At 40.5% G+C, this 20,848-nt stretch overlaps 1 long non-coding RNA gene across 1 annotated transcript in view; it reads right to left on the bottom strand.

The window, feature by feature from the left end:
- Positions 1-12,938: 12,938 nt before the first annotated feature.
- Positions 12,939-20,848, bottom strand: part of LOC124058111 — a 34,523-nt gene continuing 26,613 nt past the window's right edge. Inside the window, exons 3-4 of the long non-coding RNA XR_006843215.1 lie at positions 16,708-16,806; positions 12,939-13,271 (exon numbers count right to left, since the gene is read on the bottom strand). This is a non-coding gene — a long non-coding RNA (uncharacterized LOC124058111). The remainder of the gene's footprint in view (positions 13,272-16,707; positions 16,807-20,848) is intronic.

Raw genomic sequence — 20,848 nt, forward strand, 5'->3', positions numbered from 1 at the left:
TCTAAGAATGATTATGATCACTCATGAACAGACTACAGGTGTTTGTGCATTTGTGTTTACAACTGTGCATGTACAGTTTCATCACATTTCACATGTACATCAACATGTGGATATATAAGTGCTAGGCTGCATTTGCACATGCGCATACATTGGCTAAGCCCTCCTCTGTTATTGCAGGGATACCTACCCCACACCCTCGATGCATCGTACCAGCCCCTCATGGCATGTAGACACACACAGACTGCAAGACGTTGCTTTCACATCGTCTCTATCTACTCTTGCATATTTCCCCTGTTAATTACCATTCTGCCCTGAGGCCTAGGAGGTGTACCTCTAAAGATGGCTATTCAATAATGATGATGTCAGCAATGAATGCAATTAAGTTAAAGTGATCTAGTAATTCACATGAGAAAATAAAAATGACGCTCAGACACATGAAGTCTTTACAATTTTGAAAACACTACAGTGTTTCACAAAAGTGGCTCCAGAGGGACACAAAAAATGTTTTATTTCCGTATGTGGGTTATTCCATACATTTCACACTGATTTCCTTTTCATTTATAATTGAAGGGAGTCTCATACTGTACATTCCTGTTGTTGTATTCCATGTCACACTCAGCACTATTACTTCAGCCGTTTGAACTTTATTCTCTCTGGAGCTTGTTTTTTTTCTTTTCACATTCAGTGTTGTCTGTTCTTTTTAGTCAAGCTTGTTATTTTTAGATGAAACATAATAGCCAGGATCTTCAGTGTACTGTGAGAGTTTCACAACCCTTCCTAGTGTTTAATCCATATGACATCTCCTTCGTGCCTACTGGTTCTTTTGAGTTTCAACTCTCAAGCCTTACAATATAAATAAAGATGATGAGAATGTTACAGTAAAAATCTCAGCCTAGTCAATCAAATAGACTCATTGTTCAATGTCGCGATTCATTTTTAATGGCAGTTCTTTTTGGTGTGTGAGTGCTGGTGAGCATTATACATCGTTTCCTTCTTTTATTAATCAAACAACAGTTTGAAATGTGTGTCACTGATCTCAGCAGTATACCTCGAAGCAGTGGAGGAAAATAGAACAAAAACCCATGTCAACTCCTCACCAGTAAGACTGAAATTGGTTCAGAATGTAATTCTCTTTGGTGCAGCACCTCCTTCTCTATTCTCTGTAATCTACAAGAATGCAAATTACAATGCAAATGCAAATACTACTGAATAATTTATATGTAGCGTAGAGTTCCTCTACAGAAAGCGGGAGCTTTTTGCCTGAATCGAGTAATGTGGCATTTGGAGCTCACATGTGGCTAACCACAAAAACACACCATAGAAATTCATTGTGTGAAATTCAGTCAATAAAGTATTCTGATTCTGACTTTAGTGAAGGTTTTGCACAACCTCCATTTCCGAATGATCTCGAATGCAGTACCTTATATGTGTTGTTGATGTGGACACATTAACAACAGACATTATGTTCTACTGGTTGAACATTAAATTTAATTTTACCTATCCTTGATTTGTCTTTGGTGTTGATGTGTAATTTGGCCCACTCTGTCCTGATGAAATACAGGTTTGCAATAGCAAACAAAATTTTACCTGAGGTAAAACTGAGGTACTGCAGGTTATAGTCAACAGCAGTTCAATCAAATGTTCATTTATTCCCATGTTCACTGCAGTTGATAGTTAAGTGCCTCCAACATACTGTGTGTAAATGTCAATCCAAACCACTGTTGACATTAGATCCAATTCTCAGATACTGCAGTGCTTCTGCAGCCAACACAGTAACAAGGCTTTTCAAGAACCTCATTCACTATTCACTATTCGTCAGTCTAATTTCTGTAAATCAAACTGAAGCACACGCAGAAGGCCTCCGTATTTTGGATGGAGGCTGGGAAAGAAATTACGACTATTTGCAATTATTGGCATTCATATGCACTTGAACACATACCTTTTGTGTTTTTAATAAAAAATAAATTAAATAAAAGCTTCAGGTTCTATCATAACGTGTGGCTGCGTTCAGGCCTTTACAGTCGACGATTCTGGCTTCTCCCTCAGCGATTTTTCCATTAGGGATTGTAATTAACCAACAGCATTCATGAGTGGGCATGCTCATTTAGCTTGTGTGTGAGCTTAGAGAGCTTTAGAGGGATGAAAGAACAAATCCTGGTGGAACAAGGAAACGTATGCTATAGCCAAAGTGCATACATTGCATGCAGAATAACAATTACTCCAAAAGTTTGTATGAATGTTTTTTAGTAACATTACATATTCTGCACTATCAGGGAAATGCCCATCTACTCTGTTGTTGTGTGTAAGACTACATTCTATTGTTTTTAAAACAAATATTAAGTCATCCATATATTCTGAATTATTTCAGTATTGTTGCTTGGGCATCATGTAGCACAAAGAACCTTCCGTTTTATAAGTTTGGTTTCATTCATTTGTATAATTTTATGCCATCTAAAATTGTGACTGAGGTTAAAAATGTAAATTGATAGTTGGGCAGGAGGAGCAGTTGATTTGGGATGATAACATTAACACAATAACATAATGATAAACAAAAATATGTAACCGTGCATTTCTGTTTCCATTTGAAAATAAAATACCTATGTAATTAATTAGTTAGATGATTTTGGCTCTTATCATAAAACATAAATATTAAATTATAATAATTTTCCGGGGTTTTCTTTTTTTTAAACCATGAGATTAATGTGTTAGATCACAAACTTTGACATTAAATGGTCCTGCATCTATTTGAGTCTCTCTTTAATTGTCCTCAGGATTTTGAAATTACATACTAAAAGTATTCAAAGATACCAGGCCTTGTTAAGTGTATGTGTATACATTTTACTTTCGCTAGTTGGGATATGGAAAATATTGCTATGCTGACAGAGTTTATGATTTTAAGGTGTACCAGAATGCTCAATTCAGAGCTTTAAAGCAATTAAACTAACATGATGTATGACTGACAGCTCCCGAATGCATCAAAAGAGGCTGTAGACTTTGATTTGGTTCTGTGGTAGGTCAGATTAACCATGTTTACTTTTTCATCCTCATCTGTCTGAAATTCACCAAATCAATTAACTGAGTTTTAGGTTGAGTGTCACCTTGACTTGTTTTATCGTATTTCATTGCTTGACTTCATATTTTACTTCCTCCTCTAGAACTCTTTTGTCACAGGGTTTCACCAAACACTGCAGGGCACCGCTGCAGCACCAAAAAATATTAATGCTTGGTTTTTTTTTTTTTTTATTCAGACTGATTTATATCAGAATTAGGCTACAACAGTGTGTGTGTGCATACAGTAACAGACACACTGAGAAATAAAGGCAGAGCTATAGAGAGAGAGAGGGAGAGAGAGAGGGAGAGAGAGAGAGAGAGAGAGAGAGAAGCTCATTATAATCAGGCAATTATGCTGGCAGAATTAGAAGCGTCCTTATTTTCTCTTGTGGCAGCCTGAGTGTCGAGACGGTTTTTTAAGTGACTGCAGACTAATCCATGGATGTGACTGACTATCCTGTGTTAATATGGAGCATCTGTAGTCGCATATGACAACAAGATTTGGAAGTGAAAGCCTGTGATTTGGGCTTTTTTGGAGAACCGGTGATTCAAACAAGGCTCCCCAGGTTCTGGGCTCTAATTTGCATTGATGAGGATTTTTTTTTCTTCCTCTCCTGGTTGAGGTCTTGGCTCAGCGGTAGTGAGAGACAAGGGCAGTTATACACGCCTACAACTCAGGACCATGGCTGTACACAATCAGTTTCTTCACAGCAGTGGTATATAATTATATTGCATGTTTTTTTGAGGCATTTTATTTATTGTGTTGTAGTATGAGCATTGCTGCTATTGTTGATGTTGTTAATGTCAATGCCAATGTCAGAGAAAAAGCTTGTGTGTGTGTGTGTGTGTGTGCAAGTGAGTGCATTATCTATACTTTAATCCCCAAAACTGGATACATTTTTCAAGTTCATTGTAAATTGAATGAATCTGAATAAAAACCAAACTGTTTTTTTAAGAAATATTGTAAAAAAAAAAAAAGTGATATTAATGACTCTTCTCATATAATAAAATGTGTAAAAAATCCAATAAAAGGGTCACAGTTGTCATTACTGAGTCAAGATTTGACACATATGCGATGCACCAACGGCATGTTCACACTAAAGACTTTGACCTTAGGTCAAGGGTGTTTGACCAGCATTTGACTCTTGACCTCTACTAAATGTCTTATCAACTTGCCTGTTAATGTGTATTGATCATACCTCCCTTGAGGCAGAATTTCCTTTTTTTCAGTTTTCATTATTTTCAATCTTTCTGTAACACAGCCGGATCTAGTTTTGTTCTTAGTTTATACATGCACTTACAAAGATATAGAAAAAAAATCCCCTCTTCCTTTATAATTTAAAAAAGCCTGACAGTGAAACAAACAATGCTAATTTTGTCCAAAATATGACAGGGTATTGCAGACAACAAAACATTAACTGTCTGTCTTGAGAACACACAGACCCAACACCCCACATGTCGCACCCATTTTCCACCAACAAAAATGTTGAATTGTGCATGGAATTTGGTAATAGGGATTGTCTGCGTGTGTATGTGTGTGTTGGGGGTTTGTGAGGGGGTGTTGGTGTTAAGATGAAGTGGAATGACGACTCCCTGAAAGTTCTCAGGGAAGTGCTTGTGTCTGGCCGTGGAGCAGGCAGCTGATTTGGGATAGGGTGTTAGCATAACAAAGGGCCTGAGCCTGTGAACTTGGGGCACCTTTCGACCCTGGCGCTGTGGGGATGAATAGTCTCTGGGCCTCCCCATAGAGCACCCCCATGGCTAGCCTGATCGTGGCTAAATTGTTAATCAGGGTAATTTAATATAGTTTTCAATATGCCGCATCTCTCATTGGGAAAGCATTCACCGCCTTCTCGCCTTCCCGCCCAAAAAAAGGCCCCTTTATTGAACCAGGCGAACCAGGCAGCTGCAGGTCTTATAGCCTCCTCGAATGAAATGTTCAAACAACATGTAGGCCTCAGCCCTGTGTTTGTGCATGCATATGTGTTTGTATGTGTGTGCTTGTGTGAGCCACTCCTCTGTCTTGACTATTCATGCGTGCGTAAATGCGGACACACACAGAGAATTACACAGAGTTAGTGAATGACAGTGTGTGTCTGAGGGTGAGAGACAGAAGACAAAGAGACGGGTAACAACTGTATAGTTTCCAGCTCCTGGAACAACTTTGTTTTCACAAAGTGCAATGCCACATATTTACTCTGACCTGTGCTTGGAAAATGAGGAAATGAGGCAGTGTCTTTAGGCTCCCACATGACAGACAATCGCTGCCCTGTAATCTGTAACCTGGATCAAAGTGAGGTCACTGCGAACAGTAACTCATGGTCTCTGGACAGGTGACGTCAGCTCTCCTGGTCGCAGCGTCCAGTAGCAGAGATGAGTCATCGGATTCAGGGCCCTAGTTTTGGGCAGTGTGAGTTCAAACACCCTTACACTCACCCATCTACACACACAGACATGCACACATGCACACACAGACACTCTCACACATGTATGCACGCAGGGCCTGGGCCCTGACTCTGCTGTCTATAAATACATACTGTAATCGCGAATGACTCAGACACTTCATGGCTCTCTGTAGGGAGGCAGGAGATGGAGTGGGGACGACAAGGAGTCTGTAGGAAGAATGGAAGAAAGCTAGAAAGACCATGCGTTGCTTTTATCTCTGTGTGCATTTTGACTCCAAGCTCCAAGCTGGCATGGTGTTATAAAATGGAGGACAAAGAACAGGAAGTGTGGTTTCCCACCTACTGTCGTGAAATGCAAGGTGCCACTTTTGTGGAACTTACTGATTAAGAAGTAAACAACTCAAATGCAGCTACATTTGCAATATTGAAACAAAAAGACCTTAAAATTTTTTTATTTGAATTCAGCTTTGTCAATTTGTTGCAATTTTATGATCATGAACTGCTATATTATTCTTTTTTGTTTTTATTCATTCATTGTCTGTTTTATTACATATGCTGTCTAAGAAACTGTGGTTTCCCGAGCAAGTCTCACCCAACATGACGGGAGTAATAACAGCAGATGATACAATGGGATGTTCTGTCAGATTTTTAATGTTGGCATGCTGTGGTTGACTTAATTAATCACTGTTGTTTTCACAGTATCTCCCTTTGTTCTCAGATTTTCTCTCTGTTTCTGTTCCTGATTGTAGGCCATTTATGCAGGCCACCTTATGTTTTAAAACTCTTTGCTTCCACTCAGAAAGAATTGAGGTAGATATATATATATATGTATTGATTGCAGGGTGCACACATGTATGTGCAAACACTAGCTAATTAGCATAATACCTAGCCATAAGAAGGCCGGGTGCTAAAACAGACACTATGAAGAGTCTCAGGCCAGCAGACCGTGTTCCCTTGTGGGCAACTGAATAGATGTCTCCTGCTCTGGTGTACTCTGTCTAAGGCTGTATGTTAATTTACACCGTGCGACTAGATGATAATTCACGCCTAAATCTCCAGGCTGCACCCCTCCACCCAAAAGACATTATCCACACGTGCGATTATGGGAACCAAGGACCCGTCGTCAACATTACACAAGACGTATTCGCGTGACCTGCACGAAGACAAATCTACTCAGTTCACCGAAGTAAAACAAACAAAAGAATTATATTAAACAGTTTTATTAAAAAGATTATTTTTTAACATCAGAATTTAATGTTGCAAATTGTTGGTACATTAAATAAGCAGAATTTACTCAATGTGTTTTAACTAATAACAGTGTTCTCAAGCTACTGTTTGGCATCATATAGCTTCTAATTTTTTCTGCTCTGAGAGCCACTAAGTCATTTACTGCTGCGTACATGCCTGTAGTCCAAGTTTCCAAGTTTGGATGTCACAGTGTTTGCTGTGCGGCAAGCAGGACAGGAAATAGAATTTATCAACATGGAAACAAAGGTATTATAGGCCCCTGGGGGGACAGGGTCTAACTGGGGTCAGGACTGTGAGGCCTTGTCTAGACAGCCTGCTTTTGTGGTTCCAGGGTCTCAGCCTCTATCTCACCCTTTCAATAAGAGAACTTGACCCGTGTCGAGCTGCCGTGGGACTCAGAGACAGGGAGACAAGGAGACAAGGACTGGCGAGACAGTAGGACAGGAATAGAAGAAGTACATCTATGGCAAATGAGTATTGGTGAGACTTTTTAAATTACGACTTTTGTGAAACACTAGATAAACTCTAACAGTGTGGAAAAAAATATTTTGACTTTTGAACTCTCAAGTTTTTTTCACAAAATGGACTTCAGATCTTCTTTTATCACTTAGCTTCTAATTTTTTTCCAGTTCCATCATGTGGGTGTGCAATACGCAATACAGAAAATATCAGTCATACACGGTTAAAACCAACCAATGGCAATACCAGCACACAGGAACACCAAAACACCCATTAAACACCAAATTCAAATCAATCCCTCCTACTCTCTTAGGTCCCGTCTCGGTGTGTGTGGAGGGTGCAGGGTGCTGCTGCGGGGCATGGTATAATTGAAAGGCTGAAAAAGAATGCTGCTTGTTTAAACCAACCAGCAGGCAGCAAGGGCATGATGGGAAAACAAAGCCGGAGCCCCAGGAGTGGGTGACACGACATCACTAATGGCGGAGCAGAGAGGAACACTGCCTCTGTTTTGTTACCCTCATCCTTGTGACAACCAGCAGGTTGAAGATACTACACAGTACAATTCAAGAATCCAAATGTGAAGTTTGCACAGCTATATTGAGTTGGTTCAGTAGAATATAACAGGGCTCTCTTGGGTGCTGTTTCCAGAGTTATTTTCTTTTTATATGGGAAATATATTTCAATCTTCAGTGCAGTTTAAGGATCAGTTAAAAGGAAATTTTTGATTTAAAAAATAATTAATTTGTATTTTTGTTGCTATGTTGGCTTCACAAGTGATGATGTAAATTGAATTCTGTATTCTCATCTGTGATTTAGTTTTCAGGCTGCCACAAATATATGTTATAAGGGCAGAACGAGCACGTACAGATTTATTTTCTACTGCACATATAATAGAACCTCTTTATTTATTCACTCCTGTGCACGTACAGTAGCTATACACTGTAAATACACACAGCTGTGAACACTAAGTGATAGGTGAGTGAATAGATTGTAGTGAGTGCCAATATGGTATTTCATTTAAACATTATTGAAAATCTGAAATGTTCCCTGAAACCTTTTCACTTCACATACACATTTCTCTCTTCCTATGGATGAAAGTTTGACACTGACTAAATCTCAGCAGTATAAGCTACAGCAGCTGTGAATTCCCTCACAGCAAATAACCAGGCATGTCTGTCGCTTATTGACCCACATCGGGAATCCCAACCCACCACCTGCAAGACAGCAGCTCATTTTAGCCAGCAATAAATATCAATGTTACATATCAATAAACCCATCAGTGAGGTTGGTAGAAATAGCACGGAGGAAAAGGGCTTAGATTGAAAGGGGGGTGATGTGTGGAATGAGAGAGGACAGAGGTGGGAGAATGGGGAGAGAGAGAGTAAGGAGAATGAGAGAGAGAGAAGAAGAAAGTGAAGGCTGCTTGTTTCGGCCCTGTGGTCTCGTGCCTCCTGGGATAGCTGAACACTCTGTCAAGATTCTACACTTCAGAATCAATCACTCTCGACTGAGCACAAAGACAAAAGATGCACACATTCACAACCATGTGCACACTTGCACACGCATACAAATATACATTCCCACAACATGTTACAGGCAATGTCTTCTGTCCTTGTCCAGCTGCAACAAGGCAGCCTCAGCATGTCACGCCAGTGTGTGATTGTGGGCTCTTGCGATTTCTTGACAAGAGAAGAGGACGTCAGGATCGCCAACATTCTCCAAAAACAAAGACACTTCAGGGCTGTGTTGCCTGTTAGATGCTCCGATGAAATGCCGAGATTGTGTACGTATTTCCGGGGTATTTCTGTGGTTGCCTGTGGATATGCAGAGAGTGTGCGCTTCAGCTCAACTAAATTAAATTAAAATAAAAAACAAAGTCCCTATACTGAGTCAGCTGTAATATGTGATCACTATGTGCCGCGAAGAGCAGATGATTAGCTAAAACCATTGGATAAACAGACCCAAACACCTTTGGAACATGAAGTTTGATGTTAAAGAAGGGGTACCTGAGTTCATCTGACAGGCATTTGGAGGTACATAAGACAAAATAGGTTCTGATTTAATTATCTTTTGTTGATGTAACTGATCAGGACTGATCCGAAGCCTTTAAATTAGGCCAACACTGAATAATCCAATCAAACCCCAGCACTAGATTTCACAGGTCATCTTAAATAAGCTGCTTTTGAAAATCTACACACATCCTGATATTGCGTTTCACTGTAGTATCGTAACACCATGCAGCCAGCAGCCTCTTTGGTTTCCAGATCTTCCAAGGGAATAACGTTAGAGTTAAACACACACCAAAGGTAGTTTCAGTAAGACCTCATTTTTCTCAGAGTTTCCAGACTTGGAGTTCTGTATCTTGTCGTCTGTTGGGATCATGGGGCGGATAGTACTTGAGAATCTTCTCCCAAACAAAATAAGATAACACAAAGTCCTGGTATCTGTAGATAAAAGTGAAATACTGTGCCGTCTAGTGGAAAAAAAGAAGAGGGAGACAAAGAAAGGGGTAAAAAAAACCTCTATCACATAATGGAGTTTAGAAGTTTTATTCTTTACTTTCCCTCACCAGCAGCAACCAAGGTCATGTTCCTGAGCCAAAATAACACCTTCATATAAAAAAGAGGTTTTTTTTTATAGCTCTGAGTCAATAGAAGAATTGTTGCACTTATTTTTTTTGCTACCTTCAGGAGATCAATCTTAAGTATGTGCCATCTGAGATCTTTGTGGTCCCCAAATGCTCTTGGCTCAATTCAATTGTACTGGAAGATGTAGAAAGCTGCACTGTGATTCTAGGAAGACCTATTTAAAACTGTGATCCATGTCTTCACATGTTTGAATCTGTCTCTATTGGATTTCACTTTGCATCCATCCAGCAGCCAGTGTAATACAAAATGATCTGTTGTGAAGTTTCTTTCATGGATAAAGTATTCATCAAGATACAAAATCATGTTGTATAGTACACATGACTCTTTTTTTGCATATTTTCCAACCTTAGGTCCTAATGAGAAAATATTTTTTCCATATTTGCATGCTGGAACCCAAAGTCATTAAAACGTGATAGTATTCTTGTCATGTCAGGAAAAAACAGAAACAGGTTTGAAACTTATTTTTGGCTCTGATTAAGCATTAAACAATCCATGATCTTAACAATTTCTACCTGCTTAGAAAAGTCAACGCAGCCAAATTGCTGTAATTATATAAATTTATGATGGAAACTTTCACAATGGAAGTTTGGCCTCAATTATATCAGACAGCTTGTAGTGTATGGATATTTAAACTGATAAAACCAAAGGAAGCAGGCCTGTCACTTACTGTATCTCTTGCCCTGATTCAGTCCTCGTGTTAACAAGCATATGTTGCACACGGTCACTCCTGTGCACATATTGTAACGGGAGCATTTAGTAAGACTCTGCTCCGTGTTTTAAGATAGATGTTAAAAATAAAAACATTACTAAACAAAACTACACGTGCACACACTATGATCAGGAATTGTTTGACCTTTTTTAAGACTTCAGAAATAGTGGTACAGTATATATAATTGTTTACCCATAAACACACGTGTGAGCAGGCTTCAGGTTCCACTGGTAAAACAAGATTATGAAGACCAACAATAGGATAAACCATGTAAAACTATGCTGTATAATTATACTGTATATCCACTCTATAATGGTTCCCAACCTGTAGCCGACCCCTCAAGGTGTAGCAAGATAACTCTTGGTGGTCACATAGTGGATAGTTTTACATCTTTATTATTCCATCATTAGTCATTGATTAAACTGCTCAGAAGTCATACTGGAAAACCACTGCTTTGCTACATTACATTACCTTCATTATGATGGAGCATTTCTTCAGAGGGAAGATCTTAAGGTTGTTCAGCTGTGTGACAGACTGTGTTCTGTACTGTGTGCTGTCTGTGTACTGGAATTTGACACCAGTACTGTAAAACTTATAAATAGTATCCAGTTCACTTACTATTGGTTCATACTAAGGTTTTGGGCATTCTAAAAATCTTACATGCTGTTTTAGTGGACTAAATAATGTGGAGTTAAGGGATTTGAACCCTCCATGAAATTGGTGCCAGGGAACTTGACTTTTGGGCTATCAAACATTGCACACTCTCTGGCTTTTCGACGTATTTTGTGCTTTTTCTCCTCAAGGTTAGACTGTTGTCTGCATTGAGTTTTGAAATCTGTAACTGTTAGCCACATTTGGCACAGTGGCACAGCATTGCTCTCTTTCCTTTTCTCTCCAAGTTCCCCCCAGATCTGCTTTCAGGCACCGATATGTGACACTGATAGAGTTAAGGTGAAGTGGTTTTCGGCAGTACCAATGCAACTCTATTGGTACCCTTAAAAGAGTTCAGTACCCAACACTATCAGTTAATTGTTACAGTATATTTTTGAAATTTAGCATTTTCTGCCAGTAACAGGAATGACTGTGTATCTTGCACAAGATTTCGTATTGCATCCGTCAAGTTGATGTCAAGACATGTTGGAGCTATTTTAGCACTCGAGAGACACTTTCGTTGATGTTTCCTTTATTTTGCTAGTTACCTGTAGATGTGACACTGCTGGCTCCAGGGCATCCTTTGTTTCATCACAAAAGCCACTAGCAGTTGATACAAACATCATTGGGCACTCTTGGAATACACACCATCTCACCTGTCAAGCTGTAACAATCACATCGGCAACTTGGTGCAAACATGAGGCGTAAAAATGTGCACAGACACAGCCATCAGCTTGGATTCCTGTCCCATACGACCACTGACGAGTGTGTTTTTGTGTGAGCGTGGTTGTGTGTTGCTGTGAGTCTACAGTATGTGTGAGTATCTGTCTGTCTGTGAGGGGATAGGTGGAGGCCATCTTTCATCTTTCGCTGTGATCAGATATTCTACATGATATGATATGATGATACAGGCCCAATTAAGGGATGGGGTTGTGTGAAAAATGTGATGACAGGGCAAGCGGAAGAGTAGACTGTGATCTGACATCTGAGAGGGGGAGAAAGAGAGCGAGAGAGAGAAAGGTAGAATGAGAATGGGTAAGGGTGGGGGAAGACAAGGGGGACAGACAGGACTGAAAGTCGGTTGTAGGAAAGAGGGGAAGAGTGATGCGAGTAAAGGAAATGAACATGGGGAAAGTGTGAGAAAAATAGTGAGAATGAATGCTAAAGTAGGGAGAGAAAATTAATATGATTAGGAAGGAGAAGGGAAAATGGAAAGGCACATACAGATGAATGGAGAGTAATGAAAGATAGAAAAGGGAGAAAAATTAGGCTTCATTCCCACAAGAAACAATTTGTCTGAGATTTTATGGATCCTACTTTTGAGCTTTCTTGTTGTAGTTTGAATAGAATTCAAGGGAAACTTTGACAGGGAGACAAAAAGTCTGATTGTCCTATTTTTCTTTAAAAGTGACATGCAGCATAGAGAGGAATATGCGACCAAAATATGTGCAGAAAAAGCATAGAGCTTTCCAGTTTTTAATTGTTGTTTCGGTGTGGATTGGAGCTGATTTTAAGCAGGGAGGCTTTTTGGTGCTGTCTGAAATCTGTTTCCCCACATTTCGTAAGTCTGTCTGGATAAAGTATGACTGTGTCAGGTGTATGATTTTGATCAGGGCGCATGGTGCTTTGATCGCCCTGCCAGCTTTTATCAGCACGCATGCTCTTTTCATAACCAAATAGGACCCAATTATGTCAAGCACATTGTTCTTTACCTGGAGTGCCAAAGCACTACACAAAGAGGAGGAAATAACTCAACTGAAACATCACTTAAAGGGAAAAAAAGCTTTATTTAGCTGTCAAAAATATACTTGTTAGACTCAATCAATTACATGAAATAAATACAAGTTTCAATGTGCAAAATATTTTCATTCCATTTTGTGTCATAGTGTTCTCTATGTAAAATTAAATAAATAAATACTTTTTTTTATATTAGTGCAAGGTCACAGTAATTGTCAATGTGGGCAACAAGGTTATAAAACCAGATGACAGAAATACAGAAATAAATAGCACAGTCTTGGTATTATTGTGAGTGGGTATCTCGAAGCTCCTGTCTTTGTGAAATTCAGGCTCTTCTCCAGTTGACTGAGAGGACCTGTTGACCTGCAAAAGAGAAATATGAAAATGATTCAAACGATTTAAAGAGTAACTGAAAGTTCCATTAAAAACTTTCAGTGACACACTGAGAGGCTTAATTGTCATTTCCAGTCAGAAGGTACAGTATGTTACAGCAGCCTCTCAGTTACAGTTTTTCTGCAAGAGTTTGCTGGACTGTGTGTACAGTTTGCCATTGCTAAAGCTTGATCCACTGCACATGTTGTAGAGTTTCATCGCATCCCAAAGCAAATCTTTGAATGAAAGGAGTTCAGTAAGCTGTGAGTTCCCGGTGTACTTGACGTTGACAAAGGCCTTGACAATAGCCGCTGACATCAGTCCCCCCTCATATCACACTGCACTTTTCTCCCATTGTTCCTCCTGCACTTCTCACATGTATTGTCTTACGTGATATCCTTAGAACCTGATAAGACGCCGGGTGAAGGTTTTTGTGGCTGAGGACACAGACCTGGGAGTGTCTCAGGGTTACAACTGCTTATTATTCTCTCATAGAGGATACCACAAGACTGCAGGGTCTTGGGAACGCCTTATCGGATCCCCTTTACACCAAGTGTAACCTGGGTTACCTGCACCTCTAGCCCTTCCTCCATTACTCTTGCCATACCTGACACTCCCTTCCTCCAGAAAGACATTATGGTATTATATTTCCCCGAAACTATAGAGTTTGTTGACAAGCATGGGAGGTATTCTGGGGCCTATATGAATGTATAGGCTATACAGAACAACTGGGATCATTTGAGACAGTACGGAAGCCTGACCGGCTCAGTTAAATCTTCAGTGTACGGTGTTATTGTCTGCATCAGACAGCAAAGGCAGAGCAACACGTCTCTTTAGGATCCCATGACTTCAATTGAGGTGTTTCCTAAATGTTTACTCCAAATGTATTTGCTGATTTATCTTGTCAGACACTTGAAATCAAGTGGATGTGTCCCTTGCAAGTTGCTATAAGTCAGCAACTCCCCTCAATTTTTTCCAGGAATTCAGAATGTACAAATGAACTTTTTTGGCCAGGCTGTCTACTTCAACAAATTTCTTTGATGTTTTCTTGACAGTACAGAACAGTTCACAGTTGGCAAAGGGTCCCTGGGCCATCCACAGCGAAAACTCAACCAAACTCAAAAAGATGAAGGGTGGTGGTTTCAGACAATTCAAGCACACCTCAAGAGTGCACACTCCTTACCTGGCCTGCCTGTCTTTCTGTAACAGCTGATGTTAGTCAAAGTTACATGTGCCTTTCTCTGCATTCCCCTCGTCTTCTCTGCTGACATTGCAGTTTAAAGTTAGTGTGGTTAATGTATTTTAGAAGCATTTCTTTGGTATATTTGTTGATATTCTCTTCAAATCTTGACAGCAATCAGTGAACCAAATGCTCTGACAAAAAATGCAGCCCATCCAATAATTTCATTTGGCCCAAATGAAATGACTGGATGCCGTACCTGCCTGTTAACCTACATAGACACACACCTGCCTGTGTGCCTACTTGCACAAACATTGGCAGCTCTCTGTCTGATCAGTTTTTAAACATGTGGCATTTCTTGCTGTCAATCAATGGAGGATGTCAAATCAGATGTTTTGCCATGCATGAGGAAAATTACATTGACTTACATGTTTCTCACATCCGCCTACATGTACAAGTGGTCAACAGCAAAACTTACATACCATCGTGGCCTGAAATGAAACTTACTGATAAACTTCTGACTTGCATAAAGTATTCAAGTCAACAAGATGCCTTCCACATACCACCTTCATAACACATGACACAATAATGGCTGTCGAGTCATCTCTTACACACTTGGCCATATTTTTAGATTTTTTGGCCTTCAGCTATCAGTTGTGTAAACATTTCATTAACTAAGTTCACTGCAGAAATTTTCACACAGCTCCAGAAAGAGCTTTACAGCAGCTAAGAGTTAAGTATCTGTAAATACATTTTTCTAAATTATCCAAACCACTTACACTACTTAGAAACGAGGGCAAAGAATAACAGTAAATTTGCTATAAGTGCCAAATTCACCCAGTTTATCTGAATCAAACTGGTGTCTAACAGTGTCATTGTCTTGGTTCCTTGACAATGAAAGTGGTAAAGACAGGCCCATATAAAACTCCAAAACGTGGAAAAGGAAACTTTTGTCAACACATCTTGTAACTCACCAAATAACACATCTAGAATTTAACTTTAATTTTAAAAAAATACAATAGTAATTCTTTTGTCATTATAATTTTGAAACTTCTTCATTGTAGTAGACCCAGATTTTCCCAGACCACATCCACAAACATGGATAGTTGCCATGCGTTCCATCACAATGCGCATTTATGTGGAAAAATACAAAAATCTTTGGGAGTGGTCTCCCCTCATCCACAAAAAAGGATTTCATGTCAAAGTGTCCCTTGGGAAATTGATAAAGGCAGAAAGTAGTGCCTGGCGTAGTGCCCTGAGTCTGATAACAGGGTGGAGGATTTGTATGCCTTGCTCTCCTTCTGCTAACTATTCCCAGTAGAGCAGCAGTCAGATGCCTCCACTCTCCATGAGGAGGCAACTGATGCTACTGCTGATCTGCTGAGAATAAGGCTCGACTGAAGCCACTATCAGAGCTGGAAGAGACTTATATCTACTCAGTGCAGGAGAAACCAAATGACTGCACATGAATGCTTGCATACAGGTGCAGACTGGTGTTTGCACTATGTGTAAAACTACTTAATTTACATTATATGCAATCTAGGACTGGGTTCAGTCTGGACTCACACAACTGTACATACAGATACCAACAAACAGACCAGGGGGAAAGATACATGCACGGAAATGCACAGATACAAACACCAAACATGCACAAATACGTGATTGACACACACCCAAACACATCTCACCACCATCTCATTCTCTCCCTCTCCTTCTTTCTCTATCTATCCCTGTCTGTGCTTCTGAACCTTAGGGAGACATATTCTTTTTCATCTGTCAGTATGGATGGAAACAGACATGTTCAAAACACACAACAATGGCCTCCCCAGCACCGAGGAGGCTCTATGTTTTGTATGCTTGAAGCACTGCATTATCTCCTAAGTGTCTAGCAACCCCAGTATAGTAAATAATGGATGCATCTCTTCCTTCTGAAAACCCCTCTTTCACTTCAGGGACTAGTCATGGTTTACCTGTATAAATGCCCCTTCTGTGTCTTTGGAGAGATGGATAGTACTAAAGGATGTGGGTCAGACGATTTCATTAGCACAGCATTTCTCTTTGTGTCTCCTTCAATCAGCCGTTTGACAGAAGCAATGTCATTCAAAATGTCTTACAGACACTTTCATATAGAATTCACTGAGAAAAAGGACGCAGACACTGCTGATCCGTAGCAGGGAATTTGTAAAATATAGCCCATATAACAAGAGGGCAGAAATGGTAAGGCTTGAAAGGAGAGAACTCAGTCACCTCTGAGATCAGCTGGATATCCTTGATGTCTTTAGCCTCGAGACTCCAGTCATTATGCCATTTGTTTCTGGGTCATGATCTGCGATGTCTCCATCCAACCTAGAAACACAGGACAGGCATAATGTTTAGTGCTGAAGATGTACATAGCACATGTACAGTAGATGACATTCGTGTCTTTGTACACATTTTACAGAGGCTGCATGCATCAGGCTTTATTAGATGCTAAGAGTCCTGTATGACTTACTGGTTTTTGACCTACTTGTTTCTTTATGCTTTGTACACTAAAGCCAAAACACCAAATCGGATTGGACCGGACTATTGTGTGCCACTTTTTCTCTTTGGTCTCCCTCCCCCCATTCATTCTGAGGTTACATCGAAAGAGTTTCAGCTATTGTGAATTATTTACTTGACTCACCGTTAGGGCCTTTAACCCCTGAGCAAATGCGCAAGCAGGGAGGGTTAAAAATACACTCCCACAGGATCTGAGTTTGACTGTACATGCATGTGTATGTGGTGTATGTGTGCGTGTGCTTGTGTGCATGTGTGTGGGCAGGGATATGGGTTTAAAATATAAAACAGTATATAACCTGTGACACATAACGCGCCTTTCATTCTCTCCTCTCTCTCTCTCTCTCTCTCTCTCTCACTCCTACACACACACACACACACACACACACACACACACACACAGAGGAACTCATCAGAGCGTCATTATGTGGATACTTTCTGAGTGAGAATCCAGGCCATCCCAGGTGGGATTATTATAACACAGCTTGATCGGTGCAAGAGCTACGAGTGTGATTGTGTGAGCCTGTGTGTTTGCCACAGTGTGTGTGTGTTTGTTAGACAGTAAGTGAGTCCTGACCTGTGCTTCATGACCTCAGTGAATGTGAGGGAGCACCTCTCTGTGTCTGTGAAAGTATAAAATGTATAGTACAAGCATAAAACTGTGCCATGCTTAACCATTAGTGAGAAGATGTTTTCTCTGACAACTGTTACAAACTGCAGAATCTGACTTATATTCAGCCACGAGTGAGTACTTATGAAGCGAAGAGTAGTCAAAGGCTGATATAAAGGTGTCTGTGATGCATGCCTGTCTAACAGCAAACTGACGGAGGCTGCACCAGCTTCCCTGTCTGACTGAGTGAATATTAATATCACCAAGATATGTGGGCCTTAATGGATCTGCACACACACTCACACACACACAGCATCCCTACTCGGCCATGTTGCCGTGGTATGTCCCTGGCATGCAGCAGTGTTGTCATGGATACCTCCAGACACATCCGCCATCCCATAAGCGGGGGGATGCTGAGCACTTCAGAGGGGCTGGCGCCAAGCACCCCCCCACACACACACCCACACACACACACACACCCTCCTCCCTCACAATATCAACCCCCATTTTTCTATCCCCTTCCCCCCAAAAAAACTGAATCCCTGTCCCTTATTCTTCCCAAAAACTGGCTCAGCCTCAAAAAGCCTCTTTGCTTGTCAGCTGGGGAGGCCTGGAAGCACACAGCACCTATCTCGTCCTAGTGCTGGGGCCTTCATTGCTCTTAACTTGAATGGCTCGTACTGTGACTGGAACATGGAGGCAACAATGACAGGTGAAATAAAGAGAGAGCCACTACTAGTTTAAATCTTGTCTCAGAAAACCTAAAATAGATGTCGAACAGGGGAAATGAATGATGTTCTCTCCCTCTGTCTCTCTCTCTCTCTCTCTCTGTGTGTGTGTGTGTGTGTGTGTATTAGCCCTCAGGGCTATGGTTAAGCCTGTAGTTTATCCTGAACTGATCCTTTTCATTAGCCATTATCAATAATTCAGGATTGCACTTGCTTTAATGGTTTAATGTGGGCAAACCCTCAATCCACACACACACACACTACTTAATAGTGCTCACTGGCTTGGCCTGCACCCGGTGCTGCTGAAGTGAATATAGACGTGTAAACCTGCACATAACACAGTTAGTGCACCTAAAGCTTTCAAAGGTAAAAACCTATCAATCGGAAAAACATTTTGCCCCACTAGGCAGTCATAGGATCACTTGATTTAGAGAAGAAATCATTTATTATTCCCCTACAAAAGTCTGTTTTTAGTGTATATCAAGTTATATATCCAATAAAAAGGCACATCAAATCCTCCACTCTGAGACGAGGAAATGAAAGGGTTAATCTTTTATGACGCATCCCCTCCCATTTGTGCTCTCTTTTGCCCTCCCTTTCATATTCTCCAGTATGGCAGTACTCAGTGCCTGCACATATGCTGAAGAAAAGAATCCTCTTTGATTGGAAGGCTAATTTGAAGTGTCAATTATTCTTATGCAAATAAAGGTACAGTTTCTCACGTCTGAAATGGGTTGGAGGGCACAGATGGGTGCGCACATGTGCGTGTGTGTTTGTGTGTGTGTGCATGCACAAATCTCCCTCCAAAAACATACAGAGCCAGTCCACCCCCACCCACCATCCAACTCTTCATCTATACTCTTAGGGAAGAAAGCTGACATACAAAGACAGCCAGTATAATAGGACGAGGATATTTGCATGCACATTGTCCACAGTGAACGCCAAACGGATCATAAATTGAGAATACAATGCCAGAACAGTAACAAAGGCGTAAAAGTGCAAGTCAGCGCCCCAAAACATTCAACAACACATCGGTACGGTTCTACGTTGTGATGTAAATAATAAAGAGCTGTTGGGTAAACAGGAACAAAACAAGAACTTGGATGTATCACGGGAAGTATTGTGGATGAACAAAACAATTTACTAGAGCTTTTGTCATTTAAACACTTTGCAGCATCATCCTCTTTTGCTACTGGCATACCAGAGGTGCAAGGGAGAAATATAATCCCAGTGTCTGCATAGAGAGAGTGGTACAAGAAGATCCTGTTTAAAGAAGGAGTGAGACAGGAGTGAGAATGAGGCAGAAATCGAGAGCGACAGTGTGCCCTGTATAAGTACAGTATGTGAATGACTGCACGCTCCTCTTTATGATAATTAAAGCTTCAAACTCAAACCTAAATCTGGATGAGAGGTTTAGACTGACAAAGAGAGAGGATGAAAAAGAAAAAAAAACTAAGCAGAACAGACAGAGGACTCTACAAATAGAGTCTGTTGTCTGACCCTCTCAGCTGATGTGGTGGCTCAAGTAAAAAAAAAAAAAAAAGCCTTTTCAGGCCCAAAACAGGATCAAACAACCTGCTGCGGAGTCCAGTTACACCATAACAATGGCTTACATTCAGTCTCAGCCTCAACACACAAGCTTTTACCTCAAAGTGTGTAGAGGGAGAGAGTAAGTCTAGTTTGGAGGGTGGGTGCATGCGGGTTTGGAGGGGAGTATAGTGATATCTTAGACGATAATGGTGTTCAACAGATTAGTTGGTATCAGCCTACCATGTTTGTTTTTAACTGTCAGCTTCTGCAGCTCTGCTGAGATCTATGGTCAACCCCACAGGCACTCTCAATCTCAAGGAAACTTTTAGATATTGTGCTGTGATAAATAGCATTCAAAACTTAGATAGAGACAACTGGTGAAAAGAACACATGTGGACACATCAGTGTCTATAAGAGATACAGAGAGCTCTTTGAGACCTTTGAGAATCTGCCATCGCCAAAGTCAGTCATTGTCTAACTGATTGCATGGAACACTTGATGGACTTTTAATTGAGTTCTGGATCAGTGAGACATGTTTTTACTCTTCCATTCATTAGCTCAATACTTTAGCCTCAGACATATTGATGGATTCCTGAAGATATCCTATAGTTAAATATAAAAGCTGTCCCTCTAATCTTCTCTTGTCTACATCAGACAATCTGATTAATCACAGACAAACAATAGACAGCTACTATCTGCTAACCTCCTACAACCCTGCTTCTCGAGCAATGGAGAGCAGCCGTGGCAATTTGTATTTGTTTTGCATTGGTTTAGCAGCTCTGGAGAAATTAGTATGCAGTCAGGGATGGGAGAGCTTGTCAAGATCAGGGGGAAATCTCTACCCACCCACTGGGTGGATCTACATTCATGAACAAGGTTGACAAGAAAGCTGGCTAGTGTAAAGACAAGGAGCAAATAAAATGGCGGAGAACACCATGAATATTCTTTTTCATATGAGTGCACCTTCATAGACAGGCCCTTTCTC

Source organism: Scatophagus argus, chromosome 4 (assembly GCF_020382885.2).
Source record: "Scatophagus argus isolate fScaArg1 chromosome 4, fScaArg1.pri, whole genome shotgun sequence".
NCBI lineage: Eukaryota > Metazoa > Chordata > Actinopteri > Scatophagidae > Scatophagus > Scatophagus argus.